This window comes from Carcharodon carcharias, chromosome 18 (genome assembly GCF_017639515.1).
Source record: "Carcharodon carcharias isolate sCarCar2 chromosome 18, sCarCar2.pri, whole genome shotgun sequence".
NCBI classification, from domain to species: Eukaryota; Metazoa; Chordata; class Chondrichthyes; order Lamniformes; family Lamnidae; genus Carcharodon; species Carcharodon carcharias.
The window spans coordinates 91523389-91548979 of record NC_054484.1 but is presented as its reverse complement, the minus strand read 5'-3'; the positions used below and the strand labels follow the sequence as shown (position 1 = coordinate 91548979).

At 42.4% G+C, this 25591-nt stretch overlaps 1 pseudogene; it reads left to right on the top strand.

Moving 5' to 3' along the window:
- LOC121290865 overlaps nt 1–21111 on the top strand; it is a 33865-nt pseudogene extending 12754 nt beyond the window's left edge.
- The last annotated feature ends 4480 nt before the right edge of the window (nt 21112–25591 follow it).

Below are 25591 nucleotides of genomic sequence, written 5' to 3'. Positions count from 1 at the left end.
GTACATGTACCTTTATCATAGACAGCATCCGTGACAATCAAGTGACTTGAGACATTGAAGACTACGTAATCACAGTGATTTTGCACATGACTGTGAATGTTGTTATGCAAGAGGAGTTGAAGGCAGAATCGGTGACAGAGAATGTACTACAGAAAGTAAGCCAGTACCTAAAAACAAGGTGGCCTTTTAAAATAAAGGAAGAATTGGTCCTGTACAAGAGAGTATGCAATGAACTCGTATTATTTAATAATAACCGTATTGCGCGCAGAGCTTCAGCAGTTATCCTGAAAATGCTATAGCAACATGGATTGCCCATAAAGGACATCCAGTTGTTGTTAAGATGAAACAACGATCAATGAAACAGCTTAGTGGCTGGCAATAGATGTTGTATGGAAGACTTCATTAAAAACTGCATAGCTTGTACAATCAGTGAGAAACCTGTTAAACCGTGTCCCGCACCTCTACAGCTATCCCCATGGCCAACAAAACCATGGCAACAACTCCAAGTTGATATTTTTGGAGAAGTGCAAGTAGCCCCTTTGGAATCAATGTGTTCTGCGTGTTGTTCATGATCGATGTAGCAAATGGCCAGAAATCGCTACAACAAATTCCATAACAACCACTTTGGTCATTGACATTTTAGACAAGTTATTTATAAAATAAGGTTTTCCAGAGTCTATCACTATGGACAATGAACTGCAGTTTGTTTCCAGTCAGTTCACAGAGTTCCTAGCAAGCTTTGGAATTTACCGCTATCTGATTGAAATACATGAATAGGATGGGAACAGAGGGATACAGACCCCGGAAATGCAAAATGTTTTAGTTGACGGGCAATATGATCGGTGCAGGCTTGGAGGGCTGAAGGGCCTGTTCCTGTGCTGTACTTTTCTTTGTTCTTTGATATCGCGATACAACCTGTGATTGAATTTTAGCATCAAATAATAAAGGACAGTCTGAAAGCTAGTATGTTGGAGGGTAAAACGTTTGAACAATCCATTCATATCTTACTTTGCAAACATCGATCCACCCCACACTCTGACTGGGAAGACATTGGCTGTACTTATGATAGATTGTAACTTTCACATACGGCTGACCATTAAGCTATCCAACAAGAATGTCAGAACGAAAGCAGAAGAAATCACAAAGCGACAATGTAAAGCAAAAGCCTACTTCAACAAGTGAACATGCACAAGGAGACCACAATTTTAGGCTGGAAATTGGATTTGCATCAACTGGCCAAACTGTGACCACAAATTTGCATCATCTCTATCAGGACAAAAGCAGATCAAGCAGTTGCTCAGTACCAATGCTTATCTGTTGGATGACAGCACAAAGTGGAACACGAGATGTTTGATAGCGAGAAGACCAGGATATCTTGAGGACAGTGATTATGAGTATAAATTTCCTTTTCCTATGAGTGACTGTTAATCATCCACCTCATTGAACTGATCACACAGACCCACAACTTCAAGTTAGTAGATCTCAGCACCATCATCAATGACCTTCATATCTCAAAGACTATTTCTGTACTTAGAGAAAACAGACAAGTTAAACTCTAAGAGATAACTTGATGTGCATATTTTTATTGTTTAGGATGATTTAATTTAAAATAGTTTCTTTAGTTTTACAAGGGGGGAAAGATGTAGTGTTCAATTGTTCGGTGTTTGATTATGTCTGTCTGGTATCCATTGTCTGCTCATTGTATGTGATTAGTTCCCCTGGGTATGGTGACTGAGACAGGCAAAGATGGAGCGGACATTTTAGAACACTTGTAAGTAAAGTTCCTGCACACATATAACCTGGAGTGTATCATCTCTGCTTATCTCTGAGGCACAAAACACAACAGGCAGTAGTTGTGAGAGCTATAGCAGGTCTTGGCTGGCAGGAGATGTGCAGTGAAGTATTATGTTTAGGTGGGACATGGGAAACAGAAGGAAAAGTTGAAAGTGCTGAGGCCAGAGTAGTGTGGTTCAGGACTCTGCAGAAAGTAAGAATGATCTGAAATTGAGTCTTACCTTTGAAGCTCTGATGAGATAATTAATTTTTTTTCTGGCATCACTGCAGGTTCTATTTATGGAACCTTCCTGAAGTACATACTTGTTCTGCCTCCTTTCTCAACTGCTGATGAGAAATCTGCCTGGGACCCATCATGGTGGAAGAGGACCTCCTTCCTGCTGTTCGCTTGCTCTATGAACCCCTCTATGGCACTATCCAAGAACCCTGGCTGCAATCATCAGCAGAATATGAAAAATGAGTTCTAATGTCCACCAGATAAAAAAGTGCTCCCTTCCCACACCCTTTAAAGACGTGCAGGCTGCCTTTAAATAGAACCAGTCCTGCCAAATTTTCTGTTCTCCTAATTAGCGAACAGCTTTCACAAAGCACATGTAGTGATGGATCAGGCCTCCTACTAACATCCCTGGGCTATTGAAAAGAATATGTCAGCCTGGATAGGAAACTGGGTAAAGGACAGAAAACTAGAAGCCTTGATTTTAACTTGGGGAGGGAAACAAGTCGGCAGGAGTTGAGGATGGCAGTAAACTCCCCTGACCTCAGCAGAATAGAGGCTGAGAGATATTAAATACTGAACCCTACCTGCATAGCTTTGGTCAATCCCCTGCCTGAACTGCAGCAGGAAGCAACAGCTGAATGATGAGCAGAAGTACAGTGTAAAGCTGCAGGAATTTACTGCTAGGGACTGCATGAATAGTCCCTACCAATCAGCCATGTTGTAGGGAGGAGGGTTGTAATGAGTTTGGGAAGGCCACATAGCAGGAAGGAGAGAAGCCTGGAGCGAAGGAGACACTCTTGTTGCTCCTGGTCTCAAGGAAAATTTTAAAAAGTAATAAGTCCTACCTTTTGGATCTCTTCTGATCCCAACTGCTCTCCCTGCCAGGGTGGTGTAGTAGGAAACACACAACAGCCTCTGCTTGATGGCTCTGATTAAAATAACTATTGGGTTCAATTGCATTTAGAAAGGGACATTGCTGGTTTTAGAACAACAGATTAAAATCAGAGCCTGTGGGATTGGTGTGGGACATCAACAGGTGATCCATGGGTTATTTGTGCAGAGTTGGAAGTTAAAAATACCGCTCCTGAGTAATGTATGTATTTCTGGACTGGAGGAATGTAAACAGTGGTGTCCTCCAACTGTTGTGTTTTAGGACCTTTCTCTTCCAAATATATCTAGTGTTCTGGTGTCAAGGGCATAACATCAATGTTTATAGACAACACAGAAATAGGATTGTTGTAAGGGTGGCCAAGTTGTTCTATTAGTGATAGAGTTGATCTGCAGACACTTCTTGGGTGGATACATTAAGTTTATTTACAATATACTCAGCAGCAACTACATGTGTGCTTTCAACTCCAACCCTATCTTTACACTGACTGCAGAGCTAGCCCGCACTACTTTCCTATTAGTTACTACAGATCATGTGATCTTCCTTAACAAGTACCTTCCTTAAAGGTACATTACACATTAAATATAACCATAATTACTACATTCCTCTCCCTTGGTGATTTGCCTCTCTCTTTCTTAAATGGTCCACAGGTTTATGGATGATCCAGCCTTTCACCTCCATGTGGTAAGATAGAGGTCCAGCCACCCACTTATTTCACCCGGTAACCACTCTGGTCCTTCCCCACAGTTTTTCACATATATCGGCTCTCCATGGTAAATTTCATATCGCGACTATGCCAGTCATGTCTAGTTTTCTGGCTTCCCTGACTCCTTTCCACCTTCCCATCTAAATTTGGCATTATTAAGCTCAATCCCGTCCTGAGATGGCGTTTCAACAATAAGTCCACAGGTGTGACACCTGTTGTTGTGTAAGGGGTAAACCTATAATGAAAAAGGAAGCATGCTAGCTTGGTTGCCAAGGCCTCACCAGTTAGCTTTTTCATGCCTGCCTTGAATGTTTGAACCACCCTTCTAGCCAGTCCGTTTGAGGAAGGGTGGTACGGTGCAGTTTACATGAGTGATACCGTTGAGGCTGATAAACCATTGAAACTCAGCATTCATAAATGCCGTGCCATTATTGGAAATGACTACTTCTGATAGTCCGTGAATTGCAAAACGTAGTGTCTGACGTAGTTTCTTAATTGTAGCAGCCGATGTTGGTGACTTCACCTCATATATGTCCAACCATTTTGAATGGGCATTGACAATGAGCAGAAACATTATTTCTAAGTAAAGTCCAATGTAGTCAATGTGTAACCGCACCCAGGGTCTACCTGGCCATTCCCATGGGTGTAATGGAGCTGTCACTGGCAACTTTTGGAGTTACTGACATTGCACACAGTGCTTTACTAAACTCTCTATTTCACCATCCATCCCAGACCACCATAGATAGCTGCGAATAATGGCCTTCATTCGGGAAATTCCTGGATGGGCACTGTGTAGTTCAATTAAAAGTGGCTCCCTTCCCTTTCGAGGAACTATCGCTCATGCTCCTCCCAATAAGATGCCATCCTGGCTGGTTATTTCATGTTGTCTGTTGAAGTACAGTTTCATTTAATCAGATACAGGTTCCTGTGACCAACCATGTAGCACTTGTTCTCATACCTGAGATAGGACTGGGTCCTGACTTGTCCAGTCTCTGACCTGTCGAGCACATACCGTTGAGGAATCTTAAGAAATTTAGCAGTAAAACAAGTTCCTGTGGAGCTGAGATGAGCTCATCATTTTCTTGTAAAGGGAAATGACTAAGGGCATCGCATCAGCGTTTGCGATTTGATTGCCAGGCCTATGTATGAAAGTGTATTCATATGCTGCCAGAATTAAAGCCCATTGTTTTATTGTTGCTGAGGCTATGGGTGGTATAGCCTTGTCCTCACTAAACAATCCTAGCAATGGTTTGTGGTCTGAAACGATTGTAAAATGACAGCCGTGAAATTTCTTGACATCAAAGATAATGGACAGGCCTTTTTCTATCTGCGAGTATCCCTTTTCTATTGTGGTGAGCATCCTTGATACGTATCCTAGTGGCTGTTCTGTGCCATCATCCATCCGATGAGATAGCACTGCTCCCACTCTGTAGGGAGATGCATCACATATCAGCACCAATTCTTTCGTCTGGTCATAATGCATTAATAGATTGGATGAGTGCAACAATTGTTCCGCCTTTATGAAAGCTTCTTTCTGGGGCGCCTCTCAAGACCAGTGTTGGTTCTATTTGAATAGAAAATGCAGGGGGCCAGTACTGTAGACAAATTGGGTAAGAACCGCCCGTAATATCTGATCATCCCTATGAATGATTTGAGCTCTGAGGCATCCTCTGGTGCAAAGGCCTCCCTTCAACTGGTTGGAGGCCCTGTGAATCTACCCGGTTACGCAAATAGGTTTCCTCCCTCACTAGGAACGTGAACTTTTCTTCTTTTAAACACACCTCAAATTGCAAGAAATGTCATAAGACTCCTTCTAAGTTTGCCAAATGCTCTTTTTCAGTGAATCCTGTCTCCAATACATTGCCTAAATAGACTACAACCTGGCGCAGTCCCTGCAGTAAGCTTTCCATTGTTCTCTGAAAAATGGCACAAGTGGAGGAGACATCGAAAGGCAGTCGTAAATATTGGTACTACCCTTTGTGGTATTAATTGTGACAAATTCCATCTCTAGTTGTTGATAAGCATGACTAATGTCAAGCTTTGTGTACGTTATCCCTTCTGCCAGCTTGGGATGCATGTCTTCAAATTTTGGAATGGGGCGCCTGTCTAGCTTAGCTACTTTATTAACAGTCACTTTGTAGTCTCCATAAATTCGGACACTTTGGTTGGCTTAAGGATGGGGACTATAATGGGTGCTGCCCATTCTGAGAACTGAACAGGTCGTATAACGCCCAGTTTCAGTTGTTCAGTTCAATGTCGACTTTTTTCTCTCAGGGCATTTGGCACTGGTTTTGCCTTCATGAAGCGAGGAGTTGCTTCCAGATCCACATGAATCTTAACCTGCAGGCTGTGGATTTTCCCCAGTTCGTTCTTAAAGACTTTCTAGCTCTGGTAGCCCACTTGCTCTCAACTGAAAATTTCAGCCCTTTCTAAATTAATCTCCTTCAACCAGTTTTGCCCGAGAGGGCTTGGTCCTTCACCTGCTACGACTATCAAGGGTGGCTTTGCTGCTTCGCTTCCATAATGGACAGTTAGTCTACTTATGCTTTTTACTTGAATGTCTTCAATTGTATATGTTTTTAGCTTGGCATCTGTTTTTTCTAAACTTAATTGATGTTCACCATTATTCAAATATTTGAAGGTATGTTCCCCAATTACTGTAATGGAAGCTCCCATGTCCACTTCCATTCTAACAGGTTTGCCATTTACTTTCACTGTGACAAATATTGGTTCTGTTTTTCTAACTTTAAGATTAAACAACGAATAAATGTCTGAATTTGTTGTTCCAGGTTCTTCTACAATGTAGATTTCATTGGGCTTCTTCTTTTGTTTACAAGCCTGCTTGAATCTTTCCTTGCACTGTCTCATTATATGTCCATTTCTGTGACAATAGTGGCATTCGATTTTTAAAAACTGCCAATCACTAAAAGACTGATTGTTTCCACCTCTATTAAAATTATTTTTCGATTTCACCGCTAAGTTATTTTTCTTTATTCTTTGGCTAACAAGGGCTGTTTCCCGCTTCTTGGCGGAATCTCGCTGTTTTGCACCACTTTTGGCTGAGGTTTCCCACCCGATGTGGAGGACGGTGTCATTTTGAACACCCTATATTGCTTTTGAATCTCTTACTGTGCTTTCCATGGCCAGCGCTATCTCTAGCACCTACTTAAAATCCAGATTCACTTTGGACAATAATCTTTTCTGAGTAGAGTCCTCTTTCACACCACACACTAAACAATCTCTGAGAATGTTGTTCAGAATCGTACTGGACTCAGAATGTTCCGTTAGCTGCCTCAAATTTGCCACGTAACATGCAATTGTCCTGCCCGGGGCTCTATTTCACAAATTAAACCTGAACCTGAGCATTGTGACTTTGGTTGAAAGTGACCCTTCACACAGTCCACCAATTCATTGAAATTCTTTGAATTTGGGGCATCAAACTTCAAATCAAACTATAGGTTTTGCTCCCACAAGTATTCAAGACGATTGCTTGCCTCTTCTCTTCCCCTGTAATTTTATTTGCTTATAAAAAGGTGAGATTCTATGTATTGAGACCAATTATCTGTGGCTTGTTCAAAAGGATCAAATCTCCCAAACTGAGCCATTTTGAGAGAGGATAACTTCTTCAAATTTAATGGAGCTTGCTGCTTACAATCACTGGGCGAGGTATTGTGTTGATTTCTTTTTAGCTTGATTTCTTCTGTTCAATCCTGTTTTATCCTCATTGCCAGCTTGTTGTTGGTTGGTTGAGTTGTACTATTAATGATAGAATTGATCTACAGACATTTCTTGAGTGAAAATATTAAGTTTATTTACAATATACTCAGCAACAATTACACGTGTGCTTTCAACTCCACTCTGTCTCTACGCTGACTCCAGAGGTAGTTTGCTTTATTCTCCTATTGGTTACTACAGATCATGTGATCTTCCTTAACCAGTATTAATCTTAAAGGTACATTACACACTAAATAAAAGCATAATTAGTACAGGGATATATATAGATTAGTAGTTTGGGCAGATGGTTTTCAGATGCAATTTAATGCAGAGAAATGTGAGATGATGAATTTTGCCAGGAAAATGTATACACTAAAAGATAAATCAGCATCCTTTCTTCCTGCTTCCACAAGGATATTGGAAACACCAGGTTAATTAGCATGGTTCACAGTAACTGATGTCACCAAGCATAAAACTAAAATGGTTCATAAATCCTCTTGTTTTAAATTTTCCATAGTTATTGTTAGCTAGTTAAGGCACTTGATAATGAATTTGACAGCTATGGAAGAAATCTTGGCAAATTTATGAGCTTAAAGTCTATTTATATAGGCAAAAGCATATTTTACAGATTATATAGACTGCCTTAGTAATACAGGCTTTAAATGTTTATTGGCTAACAAATAAATGTGTTTTATCTTTATTAGATGTAGATTTTGTAACTCATTTTTATTGCATTGTAAAAGTACAAATGGATTTCCACTTGACGTTCCAGCAATTGTGCATTTATCAGGATCACTTCCCAACAAATAATAATAATAATTAAATGTAGAGAACCAATTCCAGGTTTGTATCATTAATGAAACATGGTAGAATTGATTTAACAGGCAGGCTACTGAATACCCTTCCCCTGAAGAAATCATGCCTTCAGTATTATACTCAAGCTGTTCAAAGGGTGGAGATAGTTTAGACACTTGGATGGCAATTGCACTTATTTATTGTGTTTAATTGGGAAATGCAGCAAATTTCAGCAACATACCTAAGCAGGAAGCTAAAACTCCCATTCGGAATTTTAATTAAGTTTCCTGGAATGGGTGAGGAATTTCATTTAAATTATTTAAGTATATTAGAGTATTTAAATGGCACCCTCAGGCCCTGTTGGCTGGCCAAAGTATCATCTGATGTGCACGCAGGGCACAGTTCTAAGGTGAACAAAGGGCACCTAAGTTCTTGGTTACCCTGTCACCAGTTCCATTCTGACATCATTACAAACATACAAACACATGGGGCAGAATTTTGCCTTCGGCGAGCAGGGGGTGGGGCCCACTCGCCGATGCATAAAATGATGCGGGATGACGCCGGGCTGAACCCCACTCCTCCACCCGCACAGGGACGTCATGCTGGGTGGGCCTTAATTGCCCGCCTGATAGGCAAAAAATTCTGCCCATGAATTAGAAGCAGGAGTAGGTCATTCAGCCCCTTGGGCCTGCTCCTCCATTCAACAAGATCATGGCTGATCTGAATGTGGCCTCAAAGCCACTATCCTGCCTACCCCTGATACCCTTTGATTCCCTTGTTAGTCAAGAATCTATCTACCTCTGCCTTAAAAATATTCAATGACACTGCCTCTACCACTCTCTGGGGAATAGAATACCAGAGACTCATGATCCTTTGAGAGAAAAAAAATTCTCCTTATCTCAGTCTTAAATGGGAGACTCCTACCTTTTAAACTATGTTCCCTAGTTCTGTTCCCTCCCACCAGGGGAAGCATCCTCTCAGCATCCACTCTGTCAAGCCCCCTCAGGATCGTCTACGTTTCAATAAGATCACCTCTCATTCTTCTAAACCCCAATGAATATAGGTCCAGCCTGTCCAACCTTTCCTCAGAAGATAGCCCACTCATCCCAGGAAACAGTCAAGTTAACCTCCTCTGAACTGCCTCTAATGCAATTAAGTCCTTTCTTAAATAGGAGACCAAATCTGTACTCAGTACTCCAGATGTGATCTCAGCAAGGCCCTGTATAACTGTAGCAAAACATCCCTACTTTTATATTCCATTATCCTTGCAATAAATGCCAACATTCCATTTGCCTTCCTAATCACTTACTGTACCTGCATACAAACATTTTGTGATCCATGCAACAGGACACCCAGATCCCTCCGTACCTCAGGGTTCTGCAATCTCTCTCCATTTAGATAATATGCTGCATTCTAATTCTTCCTGCCAAAGTAGACAAGTTCACATTTTCCCGCATTATACTGCATCTATTAAATTTTTACCCACGCACTTAATCTATCTATACCCCTTTGCAGAATCCTTATGCCGTCTTAACAACTTACTTTCCTATCTATCTTTGTGTCATCAGCAAACTTAACACTATATATTTGGTCCCTTCATTCAAATCATTGATATAGATTGAAAATAGTTGAAGCCCCAGCACTGATCCCTGTGGCACTTCACTTGTTTCATCTTGCTAACCCAAAAATGACTCATTTATGGTTACTCTCTGTGCCCTATTAACTAACCAATCCTCTATCCATACTAATATGTTACCCCCTACACCATGAGCTCATACCTTTGATGTGGCACCCTGGCAAATGCCTTCTGTACATCTAAGTACATCCACAGATTCCTCTTTATCCACATTGCTAGTTACTTCATCAAAGGTCTCTAATAAATTGGTCAAACACTATTTCCCTTTCACAAAATCATTTTGACTCTGGCTGATTGTATTGAGATTTTCTAAATGCCCAAATATATCCACCTTAAAAATAGATTCCAGCATTTTCCCTATGGCGGATGTTATACTAACTGATCTGTAGTTTCCTGTTTTCTGTCTTCCTCCTTCCTTAAATAGAAGAGTTACATTCGCTATTTTTCAATCTGATGGGATCTTTCAGAATGTAGGGAACTTTGAGCCATTAAAACTAACACATCTACCATCTCAGCAGACACTTCTTTTAAGACCCTAGAATGATGTCTGTCAGGACCTGAGGACTTGTCAACTTTTAGTTCTAATAGTTTTCTCAGTATCTTTCCCCTGGTGATTGCAATTGTTTTAAGTTCCTCCCTCCCTTTCACCTCTTGATTCACAATTATTTCTGGGATGTTACTTGTACCCTTTACAGTGAAGACAGATGCAAAATAGCTGTTTAATTTATCCGCCATTCCCTTTTTCCCATGAATAATTCCCATGACTCACTCTCTAGAGGACTGATGCTCACTTTACTTACTCTTTTCATTTTTAGATACCTATAGAAGCTCTTGTAATCTGTTTTTATATTTCTAACTAGCAAATTTCTCCCTCCTTATTATTCTTTTCGTCATTCTTAGCCGTTTTTTATATTCTGTCCAATCTTCTGACCTGCCACTAATATTTGCAGAATTGTATGCTTTTTCTTTCAATTTGATACTATCTTTAACTTCCTATCCATTAGCTAACTTCCCAGTTTACTTTAGTGAACTGTCTTCATACCCTCACAATTGCCCTTTTTTAAGTTTAAAACACTAGCTTTAGACCCATTCTTCTCTCCTTCCCTCTCACTTCTCTCCTTTCTCATTCTCAATGGCAACAGTACATTTCCTCCTATTGACTTTAGTAAGGTGGGTTAAACAAAGGCAAGCATCACAATCAATCTGTGGTGGAATCTGGCTGTGCCACCTGCTGATTGTTGATATTTGCATTGTGATTAAAGCTAATTGAAACCACCCTCCAGTAATTGCTTTAACAATGCACTTTTACATTAATGTGTTTATTTTAAGCACTTTCCAATTCTCTGAAATTTCACCATAAACTTGGCAAGCTCACAAAAGTAGCAATTAAAGATTGACTAATTTCAGCCCTTGTATTCTCGAGGCATTTGTAAAATTTGTCCTTTCAAGCAATGTGGGCACTGCTGGCAAGGCCAGAATTTATTGCCCCTCCCTAATTGCCCTTTTGATAAGGCAGTGGTGATCCGCCTCCTTGAACCACTGCAGTTCATGTCGGGAAGGTACTGCCACAAATTGGATACAGAGTTTCAGGATTTCGATTGACCCAATTGTGTTGAAAGAATGGCAATACATTTCCAAGTCAGGACAATGTGCAATTTGATGTGCATTTGCAGGAGACGCCATTCCCATGTGCCTGTCAACCTCGTCCTTCTGGGTGGTAGAGATTGTGGGATTAGAAGGTGCTGTCACAGAAGCTTTGGCGAGTTGCCTCAGTTCATCATGCAGATGCTACACATTACGTCAGTGTTGGAGAGTTTGAATGTTTACGCTGGTAAATGAGTGCTGATAAAACAGGCTCTTTTTTTCCAGATTCTTGCATGCTGGAGCTGCACTCAGAATATGCCATCATACTTGTGCCTTGCAACTGCTGGAAAGTCTTTGGGCGGGGGTCAGGAGGTGAGTCAGCTGCCACAGGACACCCAGCCTCTGGCCTGCTCTTGTAGCCATGGGCAGCATTTTCGGGTTGTTGTGTCGTCGGGCCCGGGAGCAGCCAGGAAACGGGCTGCCACCCGTGATTGGCCCCCTGACCGTGATTTCACGCTGGCTGGCCAATTAACGGCTCAGCGCTGCCGGGGTGGGGGTGGGAAGAGGACGAGCGCTCACGTCAGTGCAGGTGCGGGGGAAGCGCCCAATGAAAGTTTCCTGAAAGCAGAGAGTGCCTCAGGGAGCTGTAGAATTTTAAAATCAGAAATAAAGTTTTGGAAATTCTGAAAAAAAAAATCCCCACATTAGGACTCACTCACATGAACATATCCATAATAAAAAATTATGTCAGGACATTTGTTTTTTAAATTAATGTCAAAAACCTCATCCCGCCCGTGAATGAGGTTTCCTCAAAAATCCAAAGGCCGCCTGGCAACAAAAAATTGCTCTTAATTAATAAATTACTGGCCTTAATAGGCCTCTTAATTGTCGGGAGGCACGCTGCTGGCTCAGGCATGTGCCAGCCGACTGAAATATGGTGCAAGTGGATGTCAGGACGCTCACCCAACTTAATCGAACGCTATTTTACACCCGATCGGGTCCGGCATGCGTCTGCCTACAGGACGTAAAATCCTTTGCCCATAGTATTTATCTGGCTCGCCATTTAATTTCTAGGTCAGCGGTTACCCCAGAATATTGATGGTGGGAGTTGTAGGGTGGCCAAGTTGTACTATTAATGATAGAGTTGATCTGCAGACTCTTTTTGGGTGGAAACATTGGGCAGAATTTTGCCCTCGGATGGCGTGCGGGCCCCACCGGCTCGGCGGCGGGCGGACAGCGGACTCCCCCCACCGTAATGGGGCCCGCCGCCATTTTGAGTGGGTGGGCCAATTAAGGCCCGTCCAGCGGCCTGCCTGACGGGAAATGCTTTGCGCTTCCTGTTCCGGGGGGGGGGCCAGGTGCGGAGGGGAGGGATTCCCCATCTGTCAAAGCGCTAAAGAGTGCACTGCTCCCTGAGGCAAAGTCCTGTCTCAGGGAGATTCGTGACAGGTAAGAAAAGTCTGAAAATAGATAAATATTGAAATTATTAACATGTCCCCCTCATGTGACAATGTCACACGAGATGGGACATGTTAATAATAAACACATAAAATGTTTTAAAGGTTTAAAAAATGGACATGAAACTTCATCCCGCCAGTGGATGAAGTTTCATGAATAATCAGAAGCCCGCTGGGGCTCCTGGCCTGCCCGCCAGCCTTAAGCTTGGACTGGCAGGTATTTAATTATCTTATTGGGCCTGTCAATGGCCTCAATTGGTCATTGACAGGTCGGTGGGCGGACAGCTGATTTTGCAGTCTGTCCCGACTTCCTAAAAATTTAAAGTGACTGGGATGCCTCCTGACGTCATCCTGCATCATTTTCTCCTCGGCCAGTGGGCCCCGCATCCAAATCGCCTAGGGGAAAATCCTGCCCATTAAGTTTATGTACAACTTACTCAGCAGCAACTACACTTGTGCTTTCAACTCCAACTCCATCTCTACACTGACTGCTGAGATCGTCCACACTACTCTCCTATTGGTTACTACAGGTCATGTGATTTTCCTTGACACGCATTGTTCTTAATGGTACATTACACACGAAATAAAACCATTATTACTACATTCCTCCTCCTTTAACTTGGCTATTCATATTATATTCAAAAGTACATATTTTTCAAGGCAACATAATATTTACACTGGGTAAGGAATTTACACGTTCAGTCTTTCAGGTGGTTTCCTGATAAGTGTGGAATGCTGCCGCTCCACAACTTCAGATTCTTTGTCAGGAACCTCCTTTCCTGGAGTTGCCTGAACATCAGGTGCTTTGGTGGGCACTTGCAGTTCTGTATCTGATCCAGTCACTACACTTATTTCACCCGCTAACCACTTTGGTCCTTCCCCAAAGTTTTTCACATATACCAGCTCTCACACGGTAAATTTCCTCTCATGACTATGTCAGTCTTGTCCAGTTTTCTGGCTTCCTTGGCTCCTTTCCACATTCCCCTTTAAATTCGGCATCATTAAGCTCAATCTCGTCCTGAGACGGGGTTTCAACAATAACTCCACAGGTGTGACACCTGTTGTTATGTGAGGGTTAGTCCTGTAATGAAAAAGAAAGCATGTTAGCTTGGTTGCCAAGGCCTCTCCGTTTAGCTTTTTCATACCTGCCTTGAACATTTGAACTGCCCTTCTGGCCAGTCCATTTGAGGAAGGGTAGTACTGTGCAGTTTTCACTTGAGTGATACCGTTGTGGCTGATAACCTGTTGAAACTCAGCACTCGTAAATGCTGTGCCACTATAAGAAATGACTACTCCTGGTAGTCCATGGATGGCAAAACTCTGACGTAGTTTCTCAATTGTAGTGGCCGACGTTGGTGACTTCACCTCCAAACGTCCAGTCATTTTGAAAGGGCATCATCAACAATGAGAAGAAACATTGTTCCCAGGAAAGGTCCAACATAGTCAATGTGTAACCACACCCATGGTCTACCTAGCCACTCCCATGGGTGTAATAGAGCTGCCACTGGCAATTTTTGCAGTGGCTGACATTGCACACTTTGCTTTATTAAATTATCTATTTCACCATCCATCCCAGGCCACCATAGATAGCTGCGAGCTATGGTCTTCATTCGGGAAATTCCTGGATGGGCACTGTGTAGTTCAATTAAAAGTGGCTCCCTTCCCTTTGGAGGAATTATCACTCATGCTTCCCACAATAAGATGCCATCCTGGCTGGTTATTTCATGTTGTCTGTTGAAATATGGTTTCATTTCATCAGATACGAGCTCTTCTGACCACCATGTAGCACTTGTTCTCGTACCTGAGATAGGACTGGGTCCCGACTTGTGCAGTCTCTGGTCTGTCGGTCACAAAACGGTGAGGAATCTCAGAAATTTAGCAATAAAACAAGTTCCTGTGGAGCTGGGACATGTTCATCATTTTCTTGTAAAGGCAAATGACCAAAGGCATTGATGTTTGCGACTTGATTGCCAGGCCTATTGCAAAAGTGTATTCGTATGCTGCCAGAGTTAAAGCCCATTGTTGTATTCCTGCTGAGGCTATGTGTAGCCTCGTCCTCACTAAACAATCCTAGCAACGGTTTGTGTTTTGAAACAAATGTAAACTAGCAGCCATGTATGTATTGGTGAAATTTCTTGGCATCAAAGGTGATGGACAGGCCTTCTTCTTCTATCTGCGAGTATCCCTTTTCCGCTGTGGTGAGCATTCTTGATACATAACCTATTGGCCGTTCCATGCTATTGTCCATCTGATGAGAGAACACTGCTCCCACTCCGTAGGGAGATGCATTGCATCAGCACCAATTCTTTTGTCTGGTCATAACACACTAATAGATTAGACGAGTGCAACAATTGTTTCACCTTTATGAAAGCTTCTTTCTATGGTGCCTGCCAAGACCAATGCCGGTTCTTTTTGAGTAGAGAATGCAGGGAGGCCAGCACTGCAGACAAATTGGGGAAGAACCACCCATAATAATTGATCATTCCTAGGAATGGTTTGAGCTCTAAGCTGTTCTTTGGCGCAGCTGCCTCTCTTATGGCTCTCACTTTCTCCTCAACCGAGTGGAGGCAGATGGAATATAATCTGGGAAAATGTGAGTTTATGTACTTTGGCAGGAAGAATAGAGGAGCTGAATATTATTTAAATGGGGAAAGACTGCAGAAAGCTGCAGCACAGATGGATTTTGGAGTCCTGGTGCATGAATCCCAAAAAGCTAACCTACAAGTTCAACAGGTAATAGGGAAGGCAAATGGAATGTTGGCCTTTATTTCAAAGGGAATGGAGTATAAAAATAGGGAAGTCTTGCTAAAACTATACAAGGTACCAGTTAGACTACACCTAGAATACTGTGAACATTTTTGATCCCCTTATCTAATGAAAGATATACTGGCATTGGAGGCAGTCCAGAGATCCCGGGTATGGAGAGATTTTCTTATGAGGAGAGGTTGAGTAGATTGGGCCTGTAATCATTGGAGTTTAGAAGAATGAGAAGCAACCTTATTGAAACATATAAGATTCTTAGGGGTCTTGACAGGGTAGATGCAGAGAGGTTGTTTCCCCTTGTGGGAGAGTCCAGGACCAGAGGACATAATCTCAGTAAGGGATTGCCTTTTTAAAACAGAGATGAGGAGGAATTTCTTCTCTCAGAGAGTAGTGAATCTGTGGAATTCTTTACTGCAGAGGGCTGTAGAGGTTGGCTCATTAAGTATATTCAAGACTGAGATAGACAGATTTTTAATCAGTAAGGGAATCAAGGGTTATGGGGAAAAGGCAGGAAAGTGGAGTTGAGGATTTTCAGATCAGCCATGATTTCATTGAATGGTGGAGCAGACTTGATGGGCCGACTTCTGCTCCTATGTCTTACGGTCTTCTGCAGAGCTGCCCTCTCTTTGGGGTCTGTTCTAGTTTTCCGTCCATAGCCATTTTTCTTCTATTTACCACTTTAAATGTATTGCTGCTTTAAGAGCTATCACCGTTTTTTTAGACTCAGGCTGTCTCTGCAGCTGTCAGCTTTTCTGTGCTGTGTTTCCCACGCTTTTTTGAGTTTTGGCAGGCTCCCTGTGTTTGTGGGACTTCTTCTCCTTCAACTTTGTAAAACTTCATTCCTGTTCGAAAGAAAATCACAGCAGTGGGTTTTTCTCACTTTTCTTGGCGGTTCTGCCGGGTTTTTGCTTTTTTTTTAAACTTTGCAGGTTCCTTTGATGTTGGACGTCCCACACTTTGGGAGACCCAGCGGCCTTGTGATCCAATTGGGCTATTTTTGTTTTTTGTTTCTGTTTTCGTTTAATTTTAAAACTGCAGCACAGATTTCTGCTCTGATTACTGTTTTTTTTTAAACTTGCAAGCCATGTGCAAGCTTCTCTAATCTACTGAGCCTGCGAGGCTACCGCTTATTTTACAATTTAAGCACAGGTTCTCCCTTTCTTCGTTTTTCTCACCTATCTTGTGGATTCTCACTCAGGGGCCTTGCATTTTGGTATTTTTATTTAAATGTTGGGGGTGCTCTGTGAGATTTCTCAGCCATTTGGATTGGGGCCCATTTTTTTCTTTAACTTAAAGTGACAGTATGCCTGGTGGGTATATCTTCCTTTCTTTATAATTATCTCAGATATTCATAATTGCTGGGTGAGGGACAGTACCGGATCTGATTTATCTTCATTGCCAGTTTGTTGTAGGGTGGCTGAGTTGTACTATTAATGATAGAGTTGATCAGCAGACATTTTTTGTGTGGAAACTTTAAGTTTATTTACAATATACTCAACAGCAACCACCTGTGTGCTTTCAACTCCAACTCCATCTCTGCTGAGATAGCCACGCTATTCTCCTATTGGTTACTACAGATCATGCGATCTTCCTTAACAAGTATTATTCTTAATGGTACATTGAACACTAAATAAAACCATAATTACTACAGTGGATGAATTGATAATGCTGTTGAAAGTCAAGGTGGCTAGAAGTTAAGGAGGTGGCCAGATTCTCTCTGTTGGAAAAGGTCATTGCCTGCCACGTATGTGGCATAAATGTCACTTGCCACTTTTCACCTCAAAACTGGAGGAACAACACCTCATCTTCCGACTAGGCACTTTACAGCCTTCTGGACTGAATATTGAATTCAACAACTTTAGGTCGTAAGCTCCCTCCCCCATCCCCACCCCCTTTCTGTTTCCCCCTTCCCCTTTTTTTTCCAATAAATTATAAAGATTTTCCTTTTCCCACCTATTTCCATTATATAAAAAAAAACCCACTAGAGCTATACCTTGAGTGCCCTACCATCCATTCTTAATTAGCACATTCGTTTAGATAATATCACCAACTTTAATTTTAACACCTATGTGTTCTATTGTACTATTGTCGTTGACATCTTTTGATGATCTGCTTCTATCACTGCTTGTTTGTCCCTACAACCACACCCCCACACCCCCCCTCCACCTCTTTGTCTCTCTATCTCTCCGCCCCCCACACACACACCTTAAACCAGCTTATATTTCAACTCTTTCTTGGACTCGAACGCAAGTTCTGTCGAAGGGTCATGAGGACTCGAAACGTCAACTCTTTTCTTCTCCGCCGATGCTGCCAGACCTGCTGAGTTTTTCCAGGTAATTCTGTTTTTGTTATGGTGGGATACATGCTCTTTTGAGCCTGTCCATTCTGTCAGCTCTATGCCCTAACATTTCAATAGCTCCATCACTGTCCTGGTTTAACTTGGTCATTGTATGTCAGAATACATTGTGCTTTCCTTCAGTGCATGTTCCCAATTTTAAGGCTGTTTCATTTCTTTAGCTTTTCTATCACTGCACGTTAATGCTCTGATTAAAAAGTGTAATTCTAATATAGATTTAAATCAAATATATTTAAGTAACTTTGGAGCTAAGATAGGCTTCAGTGAAATTACAAAACAGTCCAATGCCATTGGTTATATGTATACATTCTTTCTCTAAAAAAGAAAAAACCTAACTTGTAAGTGAAGAGATATAACAGGTTAATTACTATCTTATGATGTATTAAATACAGCAAGCATGATAGAGATATTCTTCCTTGCTACTTCCTTACTACTGTTGATTAAATAGTCATTGGACTTGCTGCAATTGGCTACTGCTATGGAAATCACAATTAATCAATCAAAATAGCCCCTTTTATATCAGCATAATTATTCTATACCTCTCTCTGCTATAGGTGTAGGATCTTAATTGCACTTTGGCAAAATAACTGCATGCTTATTCTCTAGAATTTGCACATCCAGCAAGTTATTAACCATGGGTTTAATTTTATTCTGAACCAATAACTAATAAATGCCAGCAGTGTACCTGGGTGAATGGATTATTTTATCAATCCATTATCAGTCAATTACTCCTCCTTTCTTGCTATTGCTGGTATTGCTATTTTCACAGGATATTGTTAATTCAGTCTAACTCTGGCTTTTTCCAGTATATGAAAAAATCCTGTCTAGTGCTTTTTTGACCTTTCTGCTGCAAATTTATAATAGCATTCAGGCTAGTTAATAAGAGCGCTCAGTAGTTTCTGTGCTGATTCTCGCCATCTGGACTGCTGCCTGGAATATGAATCTAAAATACCAGTGATGCCATATCCCTGTGCTCACCTACTGTAGCTTGCAAGTTCTGCTTCTTATTAATTTAAAATAAACCAGTTGTTTTTTTAATGAAACTGCCTCAGAGAAACTCAATCATCGGAAACGTCTGAAGGTTCTCGTGTTTTGTTCTGCATGGTAAATCAGTTTTCTTTTCCATTCATTTGTCCATCGGAATGGAATTTTTGGGCAGCCAGCCCTTTCAGAAACAGACTGCAGCAGCTGCTCGCCTAGATGCCGGAATTTTGTGCCAGTGAAATTTTCTCCAGTATCTGCGTGGGGCAAAGTTTGAGGCTGACTTCCTGATTTCCTTCCCAGCTTAAAACAGGCACTTTGCCAGCTGGCGTAGGGCAGGATAAAAATAATAATTCGAATAGCATCTGAAATGAGAGCGCTGTGCGATTGTGTCACCTTAGCTGACATTCTGTTTTTCAGATGCATATGGGGTCAGTTAGCCTGAGGAAACAGCGAAAAGAGCTGCATAACCTTTGCCCCTTCATTTAGCCATTTTATAAAAACATTTCTTCAGGTGAAAAAGGATCTTTACACCCTTTGTGGGGTCAGGATTGTAAAATATTTCCTTTTGGTTTTATCTGCTAGGTTCTCTCAGGTATCACACATTTAATTATAAGCAAGATACATCACTGCTCCTGTATTTGCAATGGAAACCATGAAGGAAATGTTGGCCCAGTAACAATAAAGCGGCTTTATTTGTCCTTTCTTGTTTTTCAGGTGACAGACAGATTGCAGCTAAACACCATGTTGCAGGAAATATATTTTGCCACTCTTGTGTAACATGGGGCTGAATTTTACAGCCCCCTACAGGTTTGCTAGGGGGAGGGGGTGTGTTTGGGCCCATAAGATACCATGGGCACATGCCCGTCACATACCTATCCCCCCATCTGCTGCAATGTTACCTCAGGCGGTTTGCCCACCCCTGGCCCAATTGAGACCCTTAAGCGACCAATTAATGATCACTTGACCTCTTCCCAGTCTCGCTGGGATTTAATCATCAGTGGGAGAGGCCCATGCCAAGCGTCCAGCCTGGCAGCTGGGCTACGTGGGCTGGTAGTGAGCAGGGGTGGGGGGGTACCTCCCTAACAGACACTTTGGCTCATTGGAGGCTCCCCCAAAAGATGTTTTCACCCCATTTCCCTCCCCCAAGGACCTGCCTACCCATGCCCCCCCTACCCCCCCCTCTTCCCCCCTCACCAGGGCCTTCTAACCTGGCCCCAGCGATCTGCTCATCCCCACTTAGTTTTCACTTGGGCTCCGACTTCCCGATGTTGGGGACTGCCTGTAGTCCCAGCAGTGGCCACCGCTCTCAGTGGTGCTGCCAGGATCACAAAGACACTGACCATTTGATTGGCCAGCAGCTCTCTGAGACAGGGCTTCCTGCCCAGATGGGGGTGGTGAAGGGGATGCCCCACATTAACCAATTAATGCTCCTTCGAATGTTAGATCTCTGTAAGGCATGCTTCCGGAGTAAGGGAAAGTTCACCCCCAAATCTTTCACCAGGGGCAAGTGGTAGGGCCCACGGCATTTTGTTAAATTCAGCCCATGGTTCTCTTTGTCACCAACCACCTCGCTTCTATTTTGTTGACACACCATAGAAATTGCTCAGTCAGATTTGGTTTGATTTTTCTTTTTTGTTTTGCTAAACTGCATTCAGTTCTAGGCACCACACCTCAGGAAGGATATATCGGCCTTGGAGGGGATACATTGAAGATTCAACAGATTGATATTATTGGGGGCTATAAGGGTGAAATCATGTCGATCGGAGTTCCCAGCAAAGTGCTGCATGAGGTGGAGGGCCATGTGGTGACCTGCGAAACCAATACAGGTGGGGTGTTTACCTGGGTAAACTAATCAAGGCCGAGGGCAGCATGAACTGTCAGATGTCTAACATCACTGTCACCTACAGTGATGGACCAGCTGGAGCTGGTCTACATCCACGGCAGCAAGATTCGCTTTCTGATCTTACCAGGCATGCTGAAAAATGCCCCCATGTTAAAGAGCACAAAGAACAAGAACCAGGGAACTGGGGGACTGGCCGAGGGAAAGCTGCAATCCTCAAAGCTCAAGTGGCTGCCCCAGGGAGAGGCTGTAGGATGGGCCATGGAAACATCTTCCAGAAGAGGAGGTGAGGCAGTTTCTGCCTTTCCCATCACCCAGCAGAAGTCCCAGGATTGCTTTGTGTATATGTTATTTTATAATTCTGTAGAATGATGTGAAGTCCAATTTGAGGTTTGTTGTCAATAAACACTTTCTTTTCCATAAAAAAAAACATGAGGTCAGATTAGGTTTATACTCCTTTGAGTATGGACAATTAAGGGGTGATCTAATTGAGGTGCCTATGATGATTAAAGGAGTTGATGGGCTGGATAGAGAGAAAACATTTCTTCTGCTGGGGAAGACCAAAGCAAGGGGGAATACCTTAATATTAGAGCTTGGACACTCAGGGTGATGTCAAAAAGCATTGCTTCACACAGAGGGTAGCGGAAATCTGTCTCTTATGTCATTTATGTAATGCTGAAAAAGGGCAGTTGTTCACGAATTGCAGACAAAATGCTCCATTTGAAGAATTACATCTGCCAACCTGCTCAGAATGAGTTTATTGCTCACATTTGAATTGACAAGTTAGCTTTACAACAAAGAGACATGAGTCAAATGTTTTAACAGGATATTGAGAATGGAGTGTTCAAACCCAGAGCATGGCTGGTAATCACAGAATGCAGCAGGAGATCTGTTTCAGGGGCATACATGGTGTAGCATTTAAACAACAAACCATCACAGGCAGTGGATCTGTAACCATGTGCTGCTGATTAATGTTCAATGGGGAGACTATGCTCTTGTGTAACATCTGGTCCATAGTCAGGAATTTTTACCTCCGAGAATGGGTGGTTTGGAGGCAGTTGGATAGTTAAAAGAATTCATTTTAGATCACGACCATAACTTGACTCCAATGCATCCACTTCCGGGTTTAATGGAGTTGCCTGCAAATAAACTACAGTACTTGCTGCAGTTGGGACTTTCATTAGCGCAGGCAAGCAGGTAATTCATGCCATAATGAGATATTTTTACATTGAATTTGATTTACCTTTAAATATAACATCTTTAGCATATGTTTCTTGGGCTCAGGAAACTGATGAGTGAAACAGAGGGGAGATTGAACTGCAGTTCAGGTGGTATTTAAACTTGTCATTGCCTCACCTGAATAAAAGCTCACCTACTGGCGCCTCAGTTATCTCTGCCAAATGTTTGGCAGGGGCATGCTTGTGTGGACATGGTTTCTTCTAAATTTTGGAGGTTTTCAAACTGACAAGATCAGGATGTGAGGCACCATGGATGTGTTTGACACCACACAAGGAAGCCTATCACCATTCATGGTAATTGTCGGATCAACACCCACACAGGAGGGAGGTGTGCATGAGAGACCTGCACAGGGAAGTAGGGGTTGAGGTAGCAGGAGGCATTACACTGCCACGAGATCGACAAGGACTCAGCTTCCTTGACCTCTTGGAAGAGCAGTTCTTCTGCAGGCTGATTGACATGTGAGGTGGCTGAAGACATCTGCAGACTCCTAGAGGTAGGCCTGCCACCTGTTGGATCTGGTGGCCATGCATTGCTTGCCACTGAAAATAGAACACCCATTGCTAGCCCAGTCGCTTCCATTCCTGCCCGAGATTCCAGGGATGCCCTATCGGCTAATGTTGATGCACAGAGAAAAATCATCACAAATAAAATCCTCCAAGTCACTGCACCAACTCCACACCACTCATCCCTCTGTGTCCCTTTGCACTAAACTGTTCTTCAATCATCCATTGTACACTCCCCAATGACATTCATCATAAACCTTATGAAAGGGGGGCAAAATTGACCTTCAAGTGCAACTATGGAAAAAACATTGAAGTGGTATGAATCAATCAATTTTATATGTCTTTTGAAAAAAGAAAACTTATAATCATACCATTCTATCAAACATCCACATGCATACATTTTGGTGAATTACTATTGCATTAACTTACACTTACTGCTACTTCTATGTGGTGGATTCAATGCAGCTTCAGCAGAGGTGGAAGCAGCTGCTCACGTCCCTGCTCAGACTACGAGATACTTGCAACTTCTGGATTTCAGAGAGCGCCACTTATCTCCAGGGCAACCTGCTGGCTTTCGAACAAAGGAACATAGGAAATAGGAGCAGGGGTAGGCCATTCAGCCCCTCGAACCTGCTCCGCCATTTAACTAGATCATGGCTGATCTACCACAACCCTAACCCTTACCATCTTCCCACACTATCACCACATCCCTTGCTTCCTATCGATCTCTGTCTTGATCATAATCAGTGACTGAGCCCCCACATCACTCTGGGGTAGAGAATTCCAAAGATTCACCACCCTCTGAGTGAAGAAATTCCTCCTCATCTCAGTCCTAAATGACCTTCACTTATCCTGAGACTGTGTCCCCTGGTTCTAGACCCCCAGCCACAGGAAACATCCTTCTTGCATCTACTCTGTTGAGCCCTGTAAGAACTCTGTATGTATTGTAGGCCACTATGAATGCTGTCATAGATAATTTGAGTAGGACTACTCTGACAGGGTCTCTTTGACCTGGTTGGCAATATTTAGTTTGTACTTACTCCAATTAATAGCTACTCTGAGCCTGTGCTCAGTATCAGTGGGCTATTGAGACCATAAGTCATGGGAACAGAAGTAGGCCATTCAGCCCATCGAGTCTGCTCTGCCGTTCAATGAGATTATGGCTGATCTGATAATCCTCAACTCCACTTTCCTGCCTTTTCCCCATAACCCTTCATTCCCTTACTGATTAAAAATCTGTCTATCTCCGCCTTGAAGGTTGGTGCAGATGTCACAATCTCTCCAGAGAATGGTATTGAGCCTTAAGGAAATTCCCATACATGAGGTATCTTCAAACATGGGTTTAGCACAGAGATAAAAACAAAAACAAAAAATTGCGGATGCTGGAAATCCAAAACAAAAACAGAATTACCTGGAAAAACTCAGCAGGTCTGGCAGTATCGGCGGAGAAGAAAAGAGTTGACGTTTCAAGTCCTCATGACCCCTCAACAGAACTGTTGAAGGGTCATGAGGACTCGAAACGTCAACTCTTTTCTTCTCCGCCAATGCTGCCAGACCTGCTGAGTTTTTCCAGGTAATTCTGTTTTTGTTATGGGTTTAGCATCCTTTGAAACTGCCAGATAAATGCTATTCTCTCTGAGACAGTTGCTTCCCTGATATTAGAGTGGCTTGGGGGCTCTGGATCTCTAGGGAAGCCATCCATATCTCAACATCATCTCACCGAGAACATACCTTGTAGGAATGATAGATTAGGAATAAAAACTAGCATGTTACCTGTCAGAAAAGGCAGGCATAGTGTTAAGGAGTAGTTGACGATAAGCTGATTGTTTTAACACTTTTTGGAGAATATATGGTGTGTAGTAAATGCTTGTGTACATTTAGTTCTGAGATTGTCTCTGTGCTTTGGGAGTTGGTATAATGTGGGGAAATGTAGACTTCTGCATTATTGGCACCAGTCTTTGACATTGAGAGGCTATGTGAGGGTTTGGGTGAGAAAAGGCTGGAGTGAAGTGAAATGATGAATGAATCATTGTTCTTTAAAAGCATTGAACTGTCTATTACACACCCTCCTTTCTTGGAAGGAAACCTTTTCTGGTTTATCCCTCCTGTGCACCCTTGTTATTATTGTGGATGGGTGGGGGGTGAGGGGGTTGATTTCCACCCCCTCCACCATCATTCACTTCAGTTTTCAGAAGCAGTAAGCCTCTCTTCATGGTGTTATATGCAGAGTTCAGAAAGCTGCAGTTGTAAGTGAAACTTTCATTGGGCTATACTGCAGAGCTCCATCAGATCTATCTAGGCACTTATAATGGGATTTGTGAATTCTAATTGTTCCATGGCTCTTCTATAGGTAAGGACATCATTATATTTATTATCACCCTCTGCTTATGAAAGTCTTGCTTGAATCATTGACCATGGCAGTAAGGTACATTGCTGATCACCATACATACCATGTGGATACATGACTCCAGATTATGAAGACTGGAATGGTGGATGTTGCATGATGAAACTGTCAAGGCAACTTCTCAGGTATCTGACACTGGTGTGCAGGAAAAGGGCATTGATATTGTGCACTGGCTGGTGCTCATTAGTTGAGTAAGTCCTTCCGTTCTTAAAATTAAAAGTGTTGCCACATTGAGTTTTGAGGCTCTCATTCTGTCAATTGCTCCTTGCACCTATCAGAACCCTATTAGTCTGTAGAACTGGAAAACTCTCTCTCTCTCTCTTCCTGTTCTGCTTCCATTGTGATGATAGGAATTGCACAGTCCCTTCTCAATCAATCATCCGTCCTGAATGGTGATCATTTGATGCAACAGTGAGCAAATACCTGACTATGTGCACCTGTTTCTAGCTAGAAGTATCCAGCACAAAGAATTTCAAGGTAGTAGTGATCTTCACTGGTACAATGCTCCCGTTAGAAGTGATTGGTAGTTCTTCAACTGCCAGTTGACATATTTCCCCAATAAACTCCAGAGGGCAGTGTAGCTTCCTAGGCCATGGAGGTACAGCCTGGTGTGTGGTTATCAATGCATAGGTGCTGTAGGGTGGCCGAGTTGTACTATTAGTGATAGAGTTGATCTGCAGACACTTCTTGGTTGGATACATTAAGTTTAT